This window comes from Vigna unguiculata, chromosome 11 (genome assembly GCF_037176805.1).
Source record: "Vigna unguiculata cultivar grain cowpea cultivar isolate G323 ecotype 2 chromosome 11, ASM3717680v1, whole genome shotgun sequence".
NCBI classification, from domain to species: domain Eukaryota; kingdom Viridiplantae; phylum Streptophyta; class Magnoliopsida; order Fabales; family Fabaceae; genus Vigna; species Vigna unguiculata.
Window position 1 is genome coordinate 12476674 of NC_140802.1, and position 21625 is coordinate 12498298.

Below are 21625 nucleotides of genomic sequence, written 5' to 3' on the forward strand. Positions count from 1 at the left end.
TAGTAAGACTAGAATTGTTCATAGTTCTAAGTGATTGTAATCAGTAGTGAAACTTGAACAAAAAATTCAAGGGTGCCAAATTCGATTTTTTAAACATAAATTATTTTTTCTAATTAAAAAAAGTCTTTATTTTCTCTTTTCATTTCTTCTATCCAAAACAAACACACATGATAGTAGAATCCAAAAAATATAATCATTATTCATTATCATATCATATAATAACCATAAAAAAGTTATCATTAATTGTCAAAGATTACTTAGCATCAAACAAACTCAAGTAGTTGAAGTAATCTTCAAGATAAGTTGTAGACATGTCTTCTTTTATATCCAAAATAACATAGGCTAAACTACTTGTATTGTGTATTATCACTTACATACCGAAAAATTATCTTAATAGGTATGAACTAATGAAAGTGGAAAATATTTTATATTTTCAGTCAATAGAAGAAATATTCATCTATCTTATATTTTTACAATTTCTTTTTTAAACAAATTATCTATTCATGATAAAAATTCATGGATTATCAATTAATAAAAAATATGTGTATGATTTTTAAGATGATTGTTAAAAATTTACAAACTTTTGTCGCATAACATAATTTATGTCAACATAATAATGTAGTCTTTTAATATATTTAGCACATGAACTATTTTACTCGTTACCTTAAGAAAAAAAAATACACATAATTTCTTAGTATGTAAGATTTATGGGAATTGTTATTTTTTATTTATTATAAGAATAGTTTGAATTTGAATAATGTGTGCCTACAAGAAAGGGGGAGTTTCATCTGCGTTTGAAAATTCGTTTAATTATAAAGGGTTACTTCTCTGAACTCAAATCTTTCATCATCTGAAGATTATTTATTTTTCTTCAATATCGATAAGTTAAGCATGTGTAATATGTCTACTCTGATTAAATAAATTCTTAGGTTAAACAAAACCATTACTGTATACAAATGAAAGTAACACTCAGAATTATTATAATAACATTGGTGGTAAACAATTATCATATGAAAACTACTTAATTAACCCTGGACACTACAAAATCTCTCTCTATAATTACCCTCCATGATTGTAATCAATTAAATCAATACTCTAATTGATTAAACTATTTCTTGCAGTCTTTCTAGACTAGCCAACAACATTTTAACTTTTATTGTGATGTGAGATCAACTTAAGTAAGAGAAAACTTACATTGATATCCTAATCAACACAAATTAACTTAGTACTCTTCTAAATATTCACATATTGCAATCTTTTAATAGTTTTCTAAAGATAGTTGAATTCATCAAATACTTGAGCCATATATCCAACACTCAAGCTAACGTAAATTGAGGATACGAAAAGGGGTATATAAACCATAAGGTTGGACTTTTATTAGAGAAAAAGCCTTGCACCCATGATTTTAACTAAGTGCTTTTGGATCTATTTTGATTCCTCAATATTATTTGTATATCATGTTCTATTAAGAAGTAGAAATAAAGTGTATTTAATGTTTTATTTCTCTTAGAGGTGGTAACCACTTAGGTGGATCTCAAAAATTCCCCATAGTATTATATAATCAATTCCAAACTTGTAAAGTTAATTGAAGGATTCAAAGAATTGGAGGGAGACAATTTTAAGTTAATGTTAGAAAAATCTATAAATACTTATTTTCAAGCAAGCAATAACTTGATCTTCTTTACAGAGATTAAGTTCTTTTTATTTCCTCCATTTTGCTTGCTTGTCCCTTTTCTTTTTTCTCTTCATATCAATATTATTTTCATTTTACATTGGTTCTCTTTCGCTTCTATAAGGGATATAAGTTTTAATATAATCTTGTGCCCTTTATATTTAAAACAAAAGTTGTTGGTAAGACCATCACGAAAAACTTTCTATCAAATTACCAATGTTTACCAAGACAAATATGTGTTTCTTACATAGAGACAACATCACAAAGTACCCTATCTTTATATTTTTCCTATGACAAAAATTATAAGGACTTATCTATTCACTACATTTTCACCATACACACTCAACCATTTTAGCATCTAAGTTTTCACTATTTAAACTTCATTTCATTGTAGTTGCCTCTAGGTGTTTATAATATTAATCCACACTTCTTGCTTATTGAAGTTGTTGGAGCTTCAAAAGGAGTCTCTTCTTAGTGTAGTAGGGAATGAATCTAGTGTGCACATAACTTATAATATCATCCCAAGAGACCACAATCGGTCTTTTGTTTTGTCCAATGTCACATTATTTTTCTCAGCCATGTCATGAGATAGTTTTCAAATTCTAGAGAAAATAATTGAACTTGTTGGTCCTCATGTGCATCAAATACATTAAAATTGTGTTATACTTTCACTTCCATTCCTACATGTTGCTTCAAGTCACTTATGTTAAGAAGCTTTTGAATCTTCAAATTTGGATTTTGTGCTTTGAATTCCAAAGAGTTTCCTATTTTAATTTTTCCAATCTCTTTCCCTAAGGCTTTAAAGGTGGCAAAGAGTCATGGATATTCTCCTTATTACATGCTCTCTATTTATTTGTCTCTTACAATGGAAATTTTAAATTAGTAAACAAAAAAAAGTAGGAAGAGATAAGATGCTCTAAATTTCATTGAAAATCTTGCATAAAACTATTAAGAATTCAAGATCTAATTATTGACTAAAAGTGGCGAATCAAATAGGAACAACTCTTTTCATAACTTTAAATTTTAAAAAATACAAAACTTTACGAGATAAACTAAAAAAAGACTAAATCAATATTATTGACGAATGTGACAAAACTAGAATATTACAAAGATAAAACACATTTAATGACTAAAATCTACTTAGACAATAGAGAAAGATAAAATGGAGAAATATTGCGGTACTTTTGTATTGCTGATGTTGTGTTTATATAAACACCATACAGTATAATCATAATCTCTATAATAAAGTCATCAGTGAAGACAATAAACAATATAGGAAATAATTGATAATGATGGTTGCACACATGAGAAATAATACAGGGCATAATATCAAGGATATTGGGATAATTTTATTGAGATAATATCTCTGGTATTGATTCTAATAATTAGAATCGTAACTTTCTCTAACTCCCTCTCTCAAACTAAGGTGACTTAGTCATCCTAAATTTGTCTCTCAAAATGTTGAACCTTGTGTGTGAGAGAGGTTTGGTTAAACAATATGCAATTTGATCTGTTGTGGGCATATAGGCTATTGTGACTTGATTTAAAACACTTGATCACGAATGTAGTGAACATTTATCTCAATATGTTTAAACCGAGCATGCATCACTGGATTGGATGCCAGTGCCTTAGCACTCAAGTTATCACAACACAAAATCGGCTTTCTAGGCATAGGAAATTTCAGCTCATCTAGAAGTGATATGATCCAAGTTACTTCTGCTGCTAGGTCAGGTAAAGCTCTGTATTTTGACGTAGTACTTGACTGTGACACCACTTTTTGTTTTCTTGAGGCCCATGAGATCAATGTCTCTCTAAGTAAAACACATTGCCCTGTTATGGATTTCCTATCATATATGCTAGTGGCCTAATATGCATTAGAGAATCCAGCTATATCAAGATGGGTTGGAGGTTTGGTATGAAGAAAAAAATTTGTTGTGCCATGGAGATATCTCAGTATTCTTTTTATTCCTTGCCAGTGATCTATGGTTGGGGAACTCATATATTGGCTTAGTTTGTTGACAAAAAATATTATGTCTGGTCGAGTGTTGGTCAGATATTGTAATGCATCTATAGCTTGTATGTAAGTGTAGGGTTAGCAATAAGTTCTCCTTTAGCAATGAATTGTTTCCCTGTTACCATTGGTGTAGGGCAAGATGAAGCTTTTTCCATATTAAACTTCTTGAGTAGATCTCTAATGTACTTTGTTTGTTTAAGGTACATTCCATCAACATCTCTGTGTACGTCAATTCCCAAGAAGTAGTGTAGAAGGCCAAAGTCTTTGAGAGAGAAAGAAATATGTAATTGAGTAATGAAAGTCTCTAAAGACTTATTGTTGCTCCTTCCAATTATTATGTCGTCAACATATATGAGAAGGAATATGATATGATCATTTTCTCTAAGAACAAATAGTGATGAATCACTCTTGGTGTTTTGAAAGCCAATCTCAATAAAGTGTCTTTCAACTTTTCATACCAAGCCCTAGGGCCTTTCTCCAGTCCGTAAATAGCCTTGTTTAATTTGCATATGCGACCAGGCTTGGTTAAATTTGTATATCCTTTAGGTTGATGCATGAACATATTTTCTTTGAGCTTGCCATTCAAGAATGCATTATTTATGTCTAATTGCCTAACCTCCCAATTTAAATGTATTGCAATGGATAGGAAAATTCTTACTGTGCTAGACTTGACCATTGGACTGAAGGTTTCATCATAGTCGAGCCTCGTAGTTTGTTGAAAACCTTTGGCAATCAATCTTGCTTTCCTTCACTCAATTGAGTCATCTACGTTGTATTTAGTTTTAAGGACCCATTTGGAGTCTATGATGTTATTCTAAGTATGATTAGTTGCTAGAGCTTTAAATTCTACATCCATGGTTGCTTTCCATTTTGGACTTATTAGAGCTTCATTAACATTTTCCGGTTCCTTGTCTTTTGTGTCTATTTCTAAAAACCCTATATAGGGTAGTTTTGGCTTGTACATCCTTGTCTTGCTTCTGGTTCGCATCCAATGTGTGTTGGCATGTTGAATTTGTTGATTATTTTCTTCTGATGTGTCTTCTAGTGTGTCATTTACATGTGAGGTTACCTCATCTGCATGAATAGAGATATCATTGAACGTTGGTTGATCATCATTGACAGCTAAGTCGCTGAGAGTCGGTTGCTCTTCATTTGAAACCAAGTCACCTTCTTGATGATTCACCTTCCTGTGAGTTAATTCAACTGTGTGACTTGTAGTGGTACCTGCAAGACAAGAAGGAAGAACAATAAGGATTGTTCCAGTTAGTGTTTTTAATGAATTTCTTATGTCAAGAAAGTCATCATGGAAAGGAAAGTGATTCTCAATAAAGACCACATGTCTTGAGATGAAAATTCTGCCATGAGAGTTGAGACACTTATAACCCTTGTGAGATTTGTAGTATCCCAAGAATACACACTATGTAGTGTGGAATTGAAGTTTGTGTTGATTGTATGGTTTAAGGCAAGGATAGCAGGCGTAACCAAATGGCTCTAGAGCATCATAGTCAGGTTTCTTTCCAAATAACAATGAAAATGGACTTTCATTTGGGTTAACTGATGAAGGCAATCTATTGATGAGATAAACTAAAGTAGTGAAAGCTTCCCACCAGTAGTGTAAAGGCCTTTTAGCTTGTGCCAAAAGTGTGAGCCCTAGTTCAGTCACATGTCTGTGTTTCCTTTCAGCTCTACCATTTTGCTAAGAGGTATATGGGCAAGACATTCTAAATTGAATTCCCAATTCAATGGTTATTTTCTGGACAAGTTTAAACTCACCTCTACCGTCACATTGAAAAGCTTTTATCTTCTTGTTAATATGGTTTTCAACCAGGCTTTGGAATTGAGTGAAAGCATGTATTATTTCTGATTTTTGTTTTAAAGGAAAAATCCAAGTAAATATGTTATAATCATCAATGAAAATAACATAGTACTTAAAATTAGAGGGAGATAAAATTGGGGCGGGTCCCCATACATCACTATGAATCAATTCTAAAGGTTCCTTAGCATGAGAGGAAGAGGATTTAAATGGTAACAAGTGAAGTTTTCCAAATTGACAAGCTTCTGTAAGAACCGTGAAATTAAGTAAATAAATAAAATTTATTTAATAAATTTGAGGGAACAAATCTATAAAATAATTAATGCGGAGAATTATGATAAAGGAGCAATGGTAGCTTAAGTGGTTAGACACACTTGGTGCATTTGAGGGGGACTTGGGTTCAAGTCTTACGTATGCGATTAATGTTATGTTTTAATTATTTAATTTATTGTGGGCGCATATATGAAGATGTGGCTTAAGGTTATGAGTATATGTGTGCATGATATGTAAAGGTGAGTAAAGGTGGTGTATGAGAGGAGGTATTTTCGTGTGGCTACCTAAGAGGGTTTTCCAAAACACCAAAATGAAACCAAAGGGAAGTGTTTGAGGGGAGAAGGTGCACTCAAGTATAGGAGAAAATACCTAAGGCAAATTTGGGCCAAGAAGGGACGTTAGGAGCACAAATGGAGTGGGAAATCCAGGTTAGGGGAGCTGCCATTTCCTGTTTTGATGATATTATATGCAATTACGTTATATATTGATGCATGAAAGTCTTCTCATGAACCAAATTCTTATATTGTTTAACTTCTTGATGTTTGTTGTATGTGGTTTTAGAGAGAGTATGTGTATGCTTGTGGTTTCCGTTGTATTGAGTTCTCTTTATGGCCCATCACTACTATGATTATTATGATTATTCTTTTTGGTTTGACATGATGTTTAGAGTTTTCTTCAATATATACGACACACTTATGATTATTATTTACTATTATTATTATTATATTGCTATTATTATTATTATTATTTTATTTTACTATTATTTTATTATTATTCTTATTATTATCATTGTTTTGTTTTATTAATGATTTTATTATCGTTATTGTTGTTTTATTATTATTGCTTTATTTTCTCATTATTTTTCTTTATTATTTTATTTTAGTAATATTACTGTTTTATTATTATTGTTTCATTTTTATTTTCATTATTTTTATTTTTATTTTAATTGTTTCGTTTTATTAATATTATTTTTTTTTGTTTTTTTATTATTATCACTATTACTATTTTATTGCCTGTGCGATTTTTTGGGACAATGGTTATGTGTTCTTCCTGGTTTGTGTATTGTTTGGTTGTCCAGGATTGTGTGTTGGGTATAACACTTTGTTTTGATGATTTTATATGGATATATTGTGATTCTCCGGGATGTATAGAAAGAATATGATTGTGTTTGATGTATGACCATGTGATATTGTGTAGTTGAGTTCAACTTAATGATATGAAAGTGTATTTACTTGTCATGGATGCATGTTTTGCGTGAACTGAGTGTCTTGTGTAAATAGGTTCATTGAAACCTATTCTAAAGTGCCAAATACCAGTAAATTACCAGTTACTGGTGTGGCATTTGGCGTAACGGTGTAAGCCACCAGGAGATAGGCCACAAAGTGAACTCTAGAGTAAAACCCGAGAGTTGGTACTTGGTGACAGAAGTGGTCCCGCCAAGCGGTGTGTTGTAGATTTGGGCTTGGATCAAAATCTAGTGGGTTGGCGCTAGGTGGCGCCAAGTGTTCTGCCAGGTGGTTTAGAACGCGAGTTAACCTAGCGACGTGGATGTTGTGCTAGGCGGTTTTAGATGTAGTGATGGATTACGCGAGGGATTTTTCACAGGTTTGGATGAAGGTCTTTATGCGATGCTTTGTTGGGGGCCTAGTTACGAGTGCAACTTGTATTGGGGTAACATGTGGCCACTCGAGGTTGTAGCTTGGTGGTTTTGGAAGTCCAGTGGAATGTACAAGATCGTGGCTCGTACGAATGGGTTCTAAAAGATTGCCCTCCTCGGTGTTATCCGACAAGTTTGGTAGTCTTGGGACAAATACGGACTACGATTCATATTGGGGAACTCCACTTGGTGTCACGGATCGTGGCCGTGGCAAATTTATTCCTGCGTGTGGACTATTAGGTGGTGGCCTGGATTCGGAGGGGCGAGTAGACACTTGTGGCAGCAAAGATCGATCAATGTAATCATCAAAGGGTGTAGAATCAAGAGGCGTCTAGAGGAAGATTTGGAGGTCAAGGATTAAGGGTTGTGGCTTGTGAGTCTTAGGAAAAGTAACGCTCTTACCGGGTTTTGGTGAACATGTAAGGGTTGTGCTCTTGCTGGGTTTTGGTGAGCAGGCAATGGTGGTTGTTTGTAAGTCCTAATAAAAGTAATGCTCTTACCGGGTTTTGGTGAACAAGTAAGGGTTGTTGCTTGTTCTTCCCAAGAGGCGTTGGGGTGCAGGAAAGGAAACTAGTTAGTTATGAGAGAATAGTTTACTGTGTGATGAGACTTGGGAGTATTAGAAGTGTTAGAATATTGAATGGTTATTTATTATTTTGTGTAGTGCAATTTTATTCTGTTGAGCTCACCCTATCTGTTTGTGTTTGGCGATGATCGTGTAATGTGTTACATGGGAGCAGATGATGTTGTAGGTGGTGCTAGTGAAACATAGATTCGAAGAGGGGCTAGCTTGGGGAAAAGCCTTTATGGTGTTTTCTTGTTTTATGGATTTTAAATGTTTTGTAATTTTATCTTACCAGACTCGGAATTTGTAATCGACGATTATAGTTTGTGAATTTTGGTTTATTGCAGTATAATAAATATTTTAAATTTTCTTGCGTTTAGGGAAAAGGAATTGTCATAAATGTGATTTTATACTTATTTCCTATTTATATTATTTAAACTAGTAATATCCGACCGAGATGTTACAACTTCATAAAATGAAAATTGATCACATGACGATGTCTTGACATTGCAATTCTTTAGCACATTTTCTAAGATTTTATTATTCGATGTCCAAGCTTTCTATGCCAATTCTCCTTTAGCGACATGTAGACACATGGATCTTTATTGACTTGAGAGTTGGTATAATCCATCTCTAAGTTCCCTCTTAATAGTATTTTCCCTATCAATTTGTTCTTCACATAACAGTAGTTTGCATCAAATTAAACAAGGGGATTATTGTTGGTAGTTAGCTTAGATACACTCAACAAATTTTTTATTATTTCTGGAACATATAGAACATTATGCAAGTTGAGCTTATTCAATTTAGTTGTGCTCGAGGCCAATATTTTCAATCTTTCACCATTTCCAATTGAGAGAGAAGAAGTCGTACCATTGTTTTCATTGAGATCTTGAAATTTCTCATTTTGATAGGTTACATCATTGCTAGCTCCACTATCAAAGTACAATTCATAACCCTGATTGTGCTAGGGGGAGGCTATGAAAGCATTGTGATTTTCTCTCTTGTTATTTTCAGCATTATGATTTGAACATGTGTATGACTTATCATAACGATAAAAACAATTCACTGCTATGTGTCCGATCTTGTTACATACTTGACATATTGGTTTAGATCTACCTCTTCCTCTACCTCCTCTAAAGTTAGAGTCCCTCCAATTACCTTATGTCCTTGATTTGTTGCTTCTGAAATCAATTTTGGTTTTTGCTAAAGTATTCATTGAAAGATTATTGAAATTGTTCAGTTGTTCTATTATGCTTTCAAAAGCCAATAGTTAGGTTTGTAGATCAACCCAACTACGATGGATTTGATAAGATAATTTGACCACCATCGGATTGTAATCAGTATCCAGTCCATTCAACGTTTGAATCATCAAATCTGAGTTGGAGATTGGTGATCCTGCCAGCTTTAATTTATCAGCAAAATTCTTCATTTTGAGTAGATATCAATCTATCTTCATTTCTCCTTTGTGAGTGTTGTGAAATTCTGACTTGAGGTAGATTGTACTTGATTTTGTGTGTGCACCTGCTAGGCTTTGGGCTTCATCCCAAAGTTCCTTAGAGGTTTCACAATGCAGCAACTGTTTTGCAATATCAATGACCATTGAATTTCTTAGCCACCCTAGGAGAGCTTGATCTTGTGCAATCCACTCTTCATAGTTAGAATTGGTTTTATGAGTTTTTTCACTTAAAGTGACAAATGATTCTAGCATTCTTTTATTCCTAGTATGTAGCCATCAAGTTTGCACCCTCTTATCAATGGAAGAACTAGTGACTTTCATAGGAGATAGTTATCTTTGTCCAACCTAATAGAAACAATTGTGGGTATGTCATTTTTGTGATTTGTGTTGGTTGCGGAAGACATGATTGGATCGATAAAATGGAGATGTTGTGTTTATATATTAAAACACCAAGAAAGAGCTCTGAGACCAAGAATGATAAAATGGAGAAATATTGCGCTACGTTTATATTGCAGATGTTGTGTTTATATAAACATCATGCGCAGTACAATCATAATCTCTATAATAAAGTCATCATTAAATACAATATAAAAAATAATTGAATAATTGATAATGATGACTGCACACATGAAAAATAACACACGAACATACTATTAGGAATATTAGAATAATATTATTGACATAATTCCTCTATTTTTCTTGTATTGATTTTAATAATTAGAATCGTAACTTTCTCAAACTAATAATAAGATTAAAATTTTGAAAGAAAATTACACTTGACTTGACTGGAGATTAAAGCAACCACAAATGTATGAACTAATTTGTGAAATAAAAAAAAATTAATTTTGTATCTCAACTTTAGAACATGTAGTGCACATTCAATCACTATTTTTCTTCTACTTTCCAATTCTTGCTTTGTTTCAGCTTTGAGCATGTGAATTTTCTTTTTCTTGTGCTTTGTGAGTTACAAACTTAAATGAAAAAATTAAAAGATGATTTGAACTAGATTTTATCATTTAGTTCTATTGTTTGGAGTCATTTCATCAATAATTAAGAGTAAATTCAAACAAAATTCTTAAAAAAGATTTACTACTATGTTTAAATATAAAATTTTATTAAGTGTTAAAATATTATATATTAAAACAAAATCACATATTTATTAAATGTTAAAATATTTTTTTTTATAAAAGATAACAATTTCAATATAAACCAATTTCAGAGAGCACCAAAAAAAACTTATTTTATCCTCCAATTTAACTATACCATATCACCAACGTATAGGGATGTCAAAAAAATCCGTACCCGCGGGTATCCGCGGATAAAACCCGCAACGGGTAGGAAATGGATATTAAAAATGGATACCCGCTACCCGTGGGTATAGGTATTTTTGATACCCGCATGTTAACGGGGCGGGTACGGGTATCATAATATCCGTACCCGTGGATACCCGTACCCGCTAAACTTTAATTCAGAAAAATACCCACATATATATATATATATATATATATATATATATATATATATATATATTAGTAAAAAACATTATGAGTCTTCATTCAATAATGGTGGTAAGATTCTTACCCCACAAATGAGTAAATTACTTCCATATACTGTGGAGACATTGATGTGTCTCTAAGACTGGTTATGGACAACATGAAACTTTATACAATGTTGCAAGAGGTGGACATTGACGAAGTTAGTAATTTCTTTAATATTTTATTCAAAAATAAACTATAATATAAATTGGTAGTGATTTTTTATTTGTTTATTTTTCAATAATCAATCGGAGAAAGGGAACTTGTTGATCCAAGCACTAATTATGGTTAAATATTTATTTTTTAAAATATTTTTGTAAATACCTGCGGGTACCCGTGGATACCCGCGGATATGAAAAAAATAGACGGGTACCAGCATAACGGATACCCGACGGATATGGGTACGGGTACGGGGCGAATATTTATCCAGCGGGTAGGGTACGAGGGAGCTACTACCCGTATCCTACCCGCCCCGTTGACATCCCTACCAACGTATAGTTAATGCTTATTATATAACGTTATTAAAATTGAAAACATAAAATTAAGTAGTACTTATATCACTTTAAACAGACTATTATTTCTATTTAGTAAGTTGTTTTAAAATTTTTTAATAGCAGAAAATGAAAAAAAAAAATTATGAAACGTTAAACAAATAAAGAGAACAAGAATATGAAATGGAAATATGATTTTAAATATATGGAATTCGTTGTTTTTCATTTTATAACTTTAAGCATCAAATAGAAATGAAAAAGAAAATATTATTGGACCTAAATAAAATAATATAAACTTTTGAAAAATAGACTCTGAAAGCACGCTCTGTCTCCTCTGACACCAATCGATCAAGTTCAAACTGAGTGGCTCTGTTCTTTCTGTAAGGACAACCTGTATAATGAAAATAAGCAACATAATAATAATAATAATAATAATAATAATAATTATTATTATTATTATTATTATTATTATTATTTTATTATTATTATTCATTTATTCATTCAATCCTCATTTTTTTCAAATAAACCATGTGATTGTTTCGATGTGAAGTAAATCACTACTTCAAATCTCATTTTGTTATGATTACATTTATCACTACAATCACACGTCATAGTATAATGACTCACTGAATGGAACACTTACATCGAATTTCAACATTTGTATAAAAAAAACATATTTGATTTAATTTGGGGTTGATGGAATTCTTCTTTAAAACTAATTATCGATTAATGAATATTTTAAACTAATAATAATATGTTATGATCAGTTATGAGCAGATGGACCCAAGACTAACATGTGTAAATAAATCTTCATATGGAAAAATAACTTATTTAGGAGATTGTTAAAATGGGTTTTTTCACTCGACCTATTATACAAGTTAGCTATTTGATTAATCAATTTCATTGGAATATTTATAAATAAATTTAAGAATCTAAGTTGATTTATTATGGATTAGTGAACTAAATGGACCGATTATTTAATTTAAAAAATATTTTTATTTTAATTTAATTTTTCATATTTAGTTGTGTGTGTTTTTGTCACATCGGTTATTTTATTAGTAATTACACTTTTATGAATTTGTTCTAAAAAGGACGGATTTTTTTGGACACCTATAATTAATCTTCTTTGAAGATAGCAAATCGTTTATTATTGAAATGAATGCTTCAAGGATTGGTATTAGTGTTCTTAAGTCCCAAGAGGACCACCATGTTGCCTTCTTTTCAAATAAATTATGCTCCTAAATGAATAAGAAATCAAATTATCCACACAAACTTTTTGTCATTACTAAATGTAAGACTAAAGTTCGTCAAATTATTTCTACAATTTTGATTTGGTAAGTAAACAACTAAGTATAAAATATATTTTATAAATATAAAAAATTATTAAAAAAAAGTGTCTAGTTTAGTTTAATACATGCATGTTGTGCAAGTTTTGTTTGATGCACATTTCATCCCACAAACTCAAACTCAAGTATCTAGTTTAGCATTCTTTGTCTACTAGACACAAGTGAGAAACTTTGAACTCACTTGAATGTCTTCTCCTTTTTACTATTATTTTTCTAGTTTTGTCGAGAAATATTGAATGTGCTCCATGCAATGTCATCTTAAATTCTTGGTTTGTACTTGTCATTTGGTTGATCTTCATTTTCTTATTAGACAAAGTGTTACAAAATAAGCGGTATTATTTCAAAAGATTCGAATGTTGCTGTAACATCCTGCCAGGTTTACATAATATTCTCAAAGATAAAATAATAAACATATTATATGAATATACAAAATATCCCCTGCTAGCCCTCGCTCCGAGTCTATGCATCTCCTGGCCCACCTGTCACATCATCTGCTCCCGGATAACAAGATATCCGATCATCGCCACACACACACAGATAGGGTGAGTTATGCACAATAAAACATAAACAGATGTATGTGAAATAAACATGCTTCCCATCCCAAAATAACATAATTAAGTTCATAATTTCCAAATCACCCCACCATGACCTCATAGTCCTTCATGAGTCATATGCATGAACTAGGTCTTGGGACTTCCCTGTGCTCCCACGAAACTAACTCATTCGTGGTCCAACCCTATGAGCCTATCCCGCTCATAGTCCTGCCCTACAGACTCCTTGCCTGTAGTATAAACATCCAAGTCTCACACTTGGACCCTGGCACGCACACAATCACCATACTATGGACTCCTCACCCAATAGTAGTCGACGGGAACATCACAGTTCTTTGTCCATCGTGCGCCCGACACATGCAATCACCATACTAAGGACTCCTCGCCCATTAGTAGCCGACGAGAACTCAACCAGTTCCATGTCCATCATGTGTCCAACCACCGAGCACATCCCAGACCCCTAACGGACTTAGTCCTTCAAGCCCACACACCACAACACATGCATATACTTCATATACTTAAGAAAAGTAGTCATTCCTCACACACAAAATCATTCAAACATGAGAAATCCACAAAGACTCGCTCAAGCCAAAGCCTCTCGCCCAAGCTAAGCCCTCTGTTTCGCTTAGGCTAGTTTACCTCGCTTGGGCGAGCTTTAAAACAGCCACAAAATCACGTCATCTCACTTAGGCGAAATCCCCTCGCCTAGGCGAGACCATCTCTCGCTCAAACACCAATTTTGGACTCGCCTGAGCTAAACTACAACCAAGCACCAAAACATGACCAAGACATCTCGCTCAAGCGAGGCCATCTCGCCTAGGCGAGACCCTGGTTCGCTCAAACCCACAAACCTTCGTCTGGACGAGAAGTCGCGCTCAACATGCGCAACTCCCTCGCTATCTCGCTTAGGCGGACCTCACTCGCCTGAGCAAGAGCCTATATCGCTCAAAACCCATCCACTTCGCTTGAGCGAGACGCTCAAAATGGCAATAGGCTCGCCTGAGCGAGAAATGCAGATTCCCTCACTGATCACGCACTCGACTCACTCCAACCTTATCCAATTCGCACCACAAATCATACCAAACAGAATTCGAGCATACCAAAACACTTTACACAAGTTGCAACATCACATTGGCATAGTATAGACTCATAAAGTTCCCAAATTCCAAGTCCTACCCCATTCCCGCACATACTATGCATAAACCCCTTTTCTTTCATGTATTTAGTCTAAAATCCAATTATAGCAGTACCAATTCATAACCCTCCCCCAATTTCCATCATAAGCATCACAAATTTCAGCGCATAAGTTCATCAAAAACATACAATACACACAACAACACAAATTTTGGGTTTAGCTCCCCTAACCTGGAATGTGTGATCAAAATTGTGCAGATAGGATCCCTTGATTCAAAAATCTCTGCTTGCTTTAGCTCTTGCCCACCCAAACTCAATTCACCCTCTCAAACCCGTGCTCCTCTCTACACCAATTCAACACACTGCTAAAACCCTTCCCTTTACCTAACTTTTGGCTTTTATAGGTGCCTTTAAGATAGATTTTAAAAATAAAACGAATTTGGGGTTAGGGTGGGTTTTAATTCCTCTTAATGTTAATTATTTGATAGTTTTTTTCAACCCCCTGCCCCGCTAGGTTCTCTACCTTTCCACATTCACTCCAAACCAAGTTTAATAAAAATAAAGGTTAAGTTCTGTCTGCCAAGGTTTGAACCCGTGACCTTCCCCTCATAAGGCCAAAGCACAACCACTATGCCAAATCACATTTGATGATATACACAATCAACATAAATTTACAATACAATCACCTACTCATACATATTCTTAAAAATCAATAACAAAACAATCATACATAATTGGCATACTTAGGACTCAAACCCAAGTCCTCTCACACAATCAAAGTACTCTCAACCACTTGAGCTAGTACTTTTCCACATCATAATAAACAACAATTAATGCCATAAAAGCGCCTTCTACCCGCATTTATAAATTAATTAATTATTTAATTAATTAATTTTCTCGGGTCTTACAGTTTAATGTATGCATACAAGAAATTAAACATAGAACATAAAACATATAAAAATGATTATCTCCCACTAAACCTCAGATTCCTCAAACTGTAAAACACCCATGTGAGCAACATGCTCATGAAAGACCTTGGGTGGAAGTCCTTTAGTTAGAGGATCTGCAATCATGGAGTTTTTCCCTAAATGTTCTATGGAAATCTGTCCACTCTGTACTCTTTCTTTAACAACTAGGAACTTAATGTCGATGTGCTTCGACTTGGTCGAGCTCCTATTGTTGTTGGAATACAATACAACTGATTTATTGTCACAATATAACTTAAGTGGTCTTTCAATGCTTTCCACAATTTTCAGCCCTGTGACAAAATTTCTCAGCCATGTCCCGTGATTAGATGCCTCATAGCATGCTACAAATTCTACTGCCATGGTGGATGAAGCTGTAAGAGTTTGCTTGACACTGCGCCAAGAAACCGCACCACCTACCAACATAAAAATGTAACCTGAAGTAGATTTTAAGCTATCTTGACATCCTACAAAATCTGAGTCAGAAAACCCAGTGATCTCCAACTGGTCTAACCTCCTATATGTGAGCATATAACCTCTTGTTCTCTTTAAATATCTCATGACCCTCTTTGCTGCTTTCCAATGATCCATTCCTGGATTGCTTAAGTATCTGCCTAGAACCCCAACTATGTATGCTATGTTTGGACGTGTACATACTTGGGCATACATCAAACTCCCTACAGCTGACGGATAAGGAATCTTCTTCATTTCCTCAATTTCCAAATTTCCCTTTGGGCACTGATTGAGACTGAACTTGTCTCCCTTAGCAACTGGAGTATCTCCGGATTTACATTCATGCATGCTAAACCTTTTAAGAACTTTATCGATATAGTTCCTTTGTGATAATCCTAGAATACCCCGAGATCGATCTCGGTGTATCTGAATTCCTAATACAAAGGAGGCGTCACCAAGATCTTTCGTTTCAAAATTCTTTGACAGAAATTTCTTAGTTTCGTGCAATATGCCTATATCATTAGTGGCAAGAAAAATGTCATCAACATACAAGATCAGGAAAATAAACTTGCTCCCCTTAAACTTGTGATACACACAATCATCAACAAGATTCATCTCGAAGCCAAATGAGAGAATTACTTGATGAAATTTATGGTACCATTGACGAGATGCTTATTTTAGTCCATAAATGGATTTAGTCAATTTGCAAACCATATTCTTTGGGTCTCCCGACACAAAATTTTCTGGTTGCACCATATAGATCGTCTCATCAATGTCACCATTGAGAAACGCCGTTTTGACATCCATTTGATGAAGCTCCAAATCATAATGTGCAACAAGAGCCATAATTGTCTTAAAAGAGTCTTTTGATGAAACTGGAGAAAAATTCTATTTAAAGTCAATCCCTTCTTTTTGAGTAAATCCCTTAGCTACAAGACGAGCCTTATACCTCTCCACATTACCGTTAGAATCTCGTTTGGTCCTAAATAACCATTTACAACCAATGGGTTTCACACCTTCTAGTAATGGGACAAGTTCCCAAACCTTATTGTCTTGCATGGATTTATAATCATCTGAAATGGCACTTCTCCTTTCTCTCACGGATCTCCGCAAAGGTGCTGGCTCATGAAGCATAGGTTGTTGAGGATCTTGAGTTTGTTCTTCACGAACAACCAAATCATCTTGAGTATGGGGTTCATCAACAATGTTTTGTGGAGGTTCTGAACTTACTTCATCAAAAGTAATTGTTTGAATCGGTTCTGAAATTATTACCGATTCTTCCTCCAAAACAAATTTCCTAATCTGATTTTTCCCCCCAAACTCAATATCCTCAAAGAATGTAGCAGTCCATGTCTCAAAAATTATCTTTAATATGGGATCATAAAATTTATATCCCCTGGATCGCTCAAAATAAACAATAAAGTAACTACTTACTGTTTGGGAGTCCAATTTCTTTTCATTTGGCTTATAAGGCCTTGCCTCAGCTGGACAACCCCACACATGGAAATGCTTTAGACTAGGCTTTCGCCCAATCCAAAGCTCATAAGGTGTTTTGGTAGTTGCTTTAGTTGGTACTTTGTTCAGAATATAAGCTGTCGTCTTTAGTGCCTCTCCCCATAGTGACTCTGGTAAGGTGGAATGACAAATCATACTCCTTACCATATCCTTAAAAGTCCGGTTTCGTCTCTCAGCTACACCATTCATACTGGGTGATCCCGGCATGGTGTATTGTGGGACAATTCCACACTCCTCTAGGTACCTGGCAAAAGGTCCTGGACGCTGTTCACCTGATCCATCATATCTGCCATAGTACTCACCACCGCGGTCAGATCTAACAGACTTAATTCTTTTGTTGAGTTGATTTTCAACTTCAACTTTAAAAGATTTAAACACATCCAAAGACCGTGACTTTTCATGTATAAGAAATAAGTATGCATATCTTGAATAATCGTCTATGAATGATATAAAGTATTGTTGACCATTCCAAGAAGGTGTAGGGAATGACCCATAAATATCCGTATGAATCAACTCTAAGACGTCTGAAGCTCTATATGCACCTAATCTCTTCGCTTTGGTTTGTTTACCCTTAATGCATTCAACACAAACATCAAAGTTTGTGAAGTCAATGGACTCTAAGATTCCATTTGACACAAGTCGTTCAACTCTATTTTTAGAGATGTGACCTAAGCGCTTGTGCCATAATGCTCCTGATTGAGTATTGTTAATTTTACGTTTAGTACCATGAGATTCCGTATTGAGGGTTTCATTATAGGTGGTCACAGTATCAAGCAAATATAGATTATCATAAGCCAAAAGTGAACCAGTTCCAACAATATTTGAATTAAAAGACAAACTAAATTCATTGTTTCCAAATGAACAAGAATAACCGGATTTGTCCAAATAAGAAACTGAAATTAAATTCCGTCTAAATGATGGCACAACAAAAGTGTCTTTCAAATCCAAATAAAAACCAGTACATAATAATAATCTAAAATTCCCAATAGCCTCCACCTCCACCGATTTGCCATCTCCAACATATATCCATCTTTCATAATCAATTGGCTTCTGGTAGTTTAGGCAACCCTTCATAGAAACACTGATGTTAGTAGTTGCACCTGAGTCTAACCACCAAGTGTTACTAGGTACTGACACTAAATTGACCTCAGAACAGACCAAAGTAAGAAACATACCTTTCTTTGCACGCCAAGCATGATATTTGTCACATTTCTTCTTTACGTGTCCAGTCTTATTGCAAAAGAAACATTTGCTTTCCTGAGATTGTTTCTTTTGTTCTGGACCCTTAGCAGCTTCCTTCTTGGGATCCTCCGATCTCTTTCTTTTGCCCTTAGTCTTTGAGGTACTTGCAAAATGAGCACTTTCTGTCTTGTCTTGCTTTTGTCTTTCCTCTTCTTGCACACAATATGAAATGAGCTCATTAAGAGACCATTTATCCTTTTGACAGTTATAAGATACTTTAAACTGATTAAACTATGTAGGAAGAGAAATCAACACCAAATGAATGAGCAAATCTTCTGAGATTTCAAGCTTTAGTGCCTTGAGTTTGAAGACAATATTAAACATGCTCATAATATATTCTATGATATTTCCTTTGCCTTGATATTTCATGGAGATCAAGTTCTGAAGAAGAGTACTTGCCTCCGCCTTATCGCCTTTTGCAAAGCGCTTCTCAATCTCAGCAAGGAATTCTTTGGCAGTAGTAACGTCTTCAGAAACTGTGCCCCTAAACACCTCTGGGATGCCGCGCCTAATGATCATTATGCTCATGCGGTTTGAGTGATCCCACTTCTCATGATTTCTCCTCTCTTCAGGAGTACTCTCTGCCGTAGGAGTAGAGGGTTCCTCAATCCTTAACGCAAGATCCAGATCCATGCAGCCAAGAATAATTTCAATATTCTCCTTCCAGTCCTTAAAATTTGTTCCATTGAGGATCGGAACAGAATTCACATTGGCAGATACAGAAGCAACTGAAGCTATATATATATATATATATATATATATATATATATATATATATATATATATATATATATATATATATATATATATATATAAAACAAGAGGAATAACTTATTATGCTCACATAATAAAATAAATCATTATAAAAATATTCAAATAATGGTTTAACCCATCCCAAAACACCCAATGCACCATTAATATCAAGTCTTTGAACAGTAATATCAACTGCTAGAGGTATCTGGTTGTAATGATCAAACATTGATAATAAAGCACGTCCAACAACAAACTAATCTTTGGATTAATTTATCATCAACAAAGTAAATCCTTATAATTATCACATGTTTATCATCACAAGTGTGTATGCAATCCAGCCAAATATTAATCTTCCATTGGGCCGATCAATACTCGCATGAACGTACATAAACACCAACATTTAACATTTTTTCATGAACTATCTACTCAAGAGAGGTCAGTTTCTTGATTCAATTAATTCATTTAAAATATTAAACAAAACCAAAATTTGATTATATATTTATTCCAAAACCAAATATATTTATTTTATATATTAAACAACCAAAAAATATATAAAATAAATAAAATTATTTATATTCTAAAATATAAATCCTTATGTTCAAATACCTTGAACCCAAAATTCAAAATTAATTAAAATAATTTACTTCAATTAGGGTTTTAAGAAACCCTAGGATTCTCAATTTGGGTTTTTTCTCCCAAAACACAAAATTGGGATTAAGGGTTTCAGAATTAGGGATTTAGGGTTCTGAATAGAAATTAATTAAATTAACCAAAGACAAACATGAATCAAGTATGGGTGGCTCTAATACCACATGTAAGCATAAACGCAGAATATGATCCTATTATTAATTCTGACATCTTCATGCATATAATCACACTTTTACGCACATAAACGCACATTCATGTACATAAACATAATATAAATCATAATATTGATTCTAATAATCAATCATAAACAATATCTCATACCCATACTGATAATCATGTTGTAAATAGTAAACGGAAGCGTACCTAAATTGGCCATAACCATAATATTAGAGAGCACTAATGATATAGTGATCTTCCTCCTATAGAGCACCTTTATTTCCCTTTGGTTTTCTCTCTTGATGGGGATAGGGAGAAAAGAACAGGAAGAGTACGTTATGACTCTCTGTGTGCTCTCAGAAGGGGACCACGACCATTTATAATCTGAATTACTTAAGTTTTAGTATTTCTAATTTGGCCCCTCATCAAATTAGAAATTACTAACTAGTCTCTACACAATATTTATTTTCATGACATATGCCTTTAGCCAAATCTTTAATTTAGTCAGATCCCTTTATTATTTGGCTTTATAAATAATGGCCCTAACACATTTAATTATGTGTCATATATATGCATGACCCAAAATTACTAACATGAATTAGTTTCGGGTTTTGGTATAATGTTTTGCTTCCGTTTGGATTTCATTTTAAAGACAATACTTTTGTTTCATGTCTATAAGTTGCAAAATTATTTTTGAACATTGGTAAGCGTTACATGGTTTATGGGATTTTAGCCTATCATCATCCCTCATTCACACCTATAAATAGGTTGTCTTTTGCTCTCATAATACACACCACTCCTCAATTCTCTTGCTCTCTTGCTCCCTTCTCTCTTCTATTTCTCATTCTTCCTGTGTTAGTCTAGGTTATAATCTAACTCTTTAAAGAGTATTTTCTTGCTAGTTTCTAAGATCTTCAGACAATCCAAGAAGTTCATGTTGTATCCTAGGAGGCTTACGCAACACACCGCGGATAAGTCCTTAAGAGTAGTGGATATACACGTCTCAGGAAGTGCTCTTTTGTTCGTAATTTGTCAGTTATTTACAACACAAAGTGGGACTTTCTATGATGCTTTATCGCCTGTCACATGAATCATATGTGCACATGATTTGATCAGCGACTATCAATATAACCTTTTCATATTTTTTTAGACCTATGTGTTGTTGTATTTAAGCGCTCAATCAAAAAAATCAAGGTGTTGGATTTTTTTCCTCTAACAATCTTTTCTAGTTAGATGAGTCAAAATATCCATTATGTTGGAAAAACTTTCTATAAACCTTTTGTAATATCTTACCAATCCCACAAAACTTCTAATTTTTGTAACAATCTTAAGATGCTCCCATTGAAGAATGACTTTTACTTTAAAAGGATCCACTAATATCCTTTA

The 21625-nt window shown here is 33.8% G+C and overlaps 1 pseudogene; it reads right to left on the reverse strand.

Moving 5' to 3' along the window:
- Positions 1 to 3215: 3215 nt before the first annotated feature.
- LOC146881010 (uncharacterized) lies at positions 3216 to 9854 on the reverse strand (annotated as a pseudogene).
- Positions 9855 to 21625: the final 11771 nt, after the last annotated feature.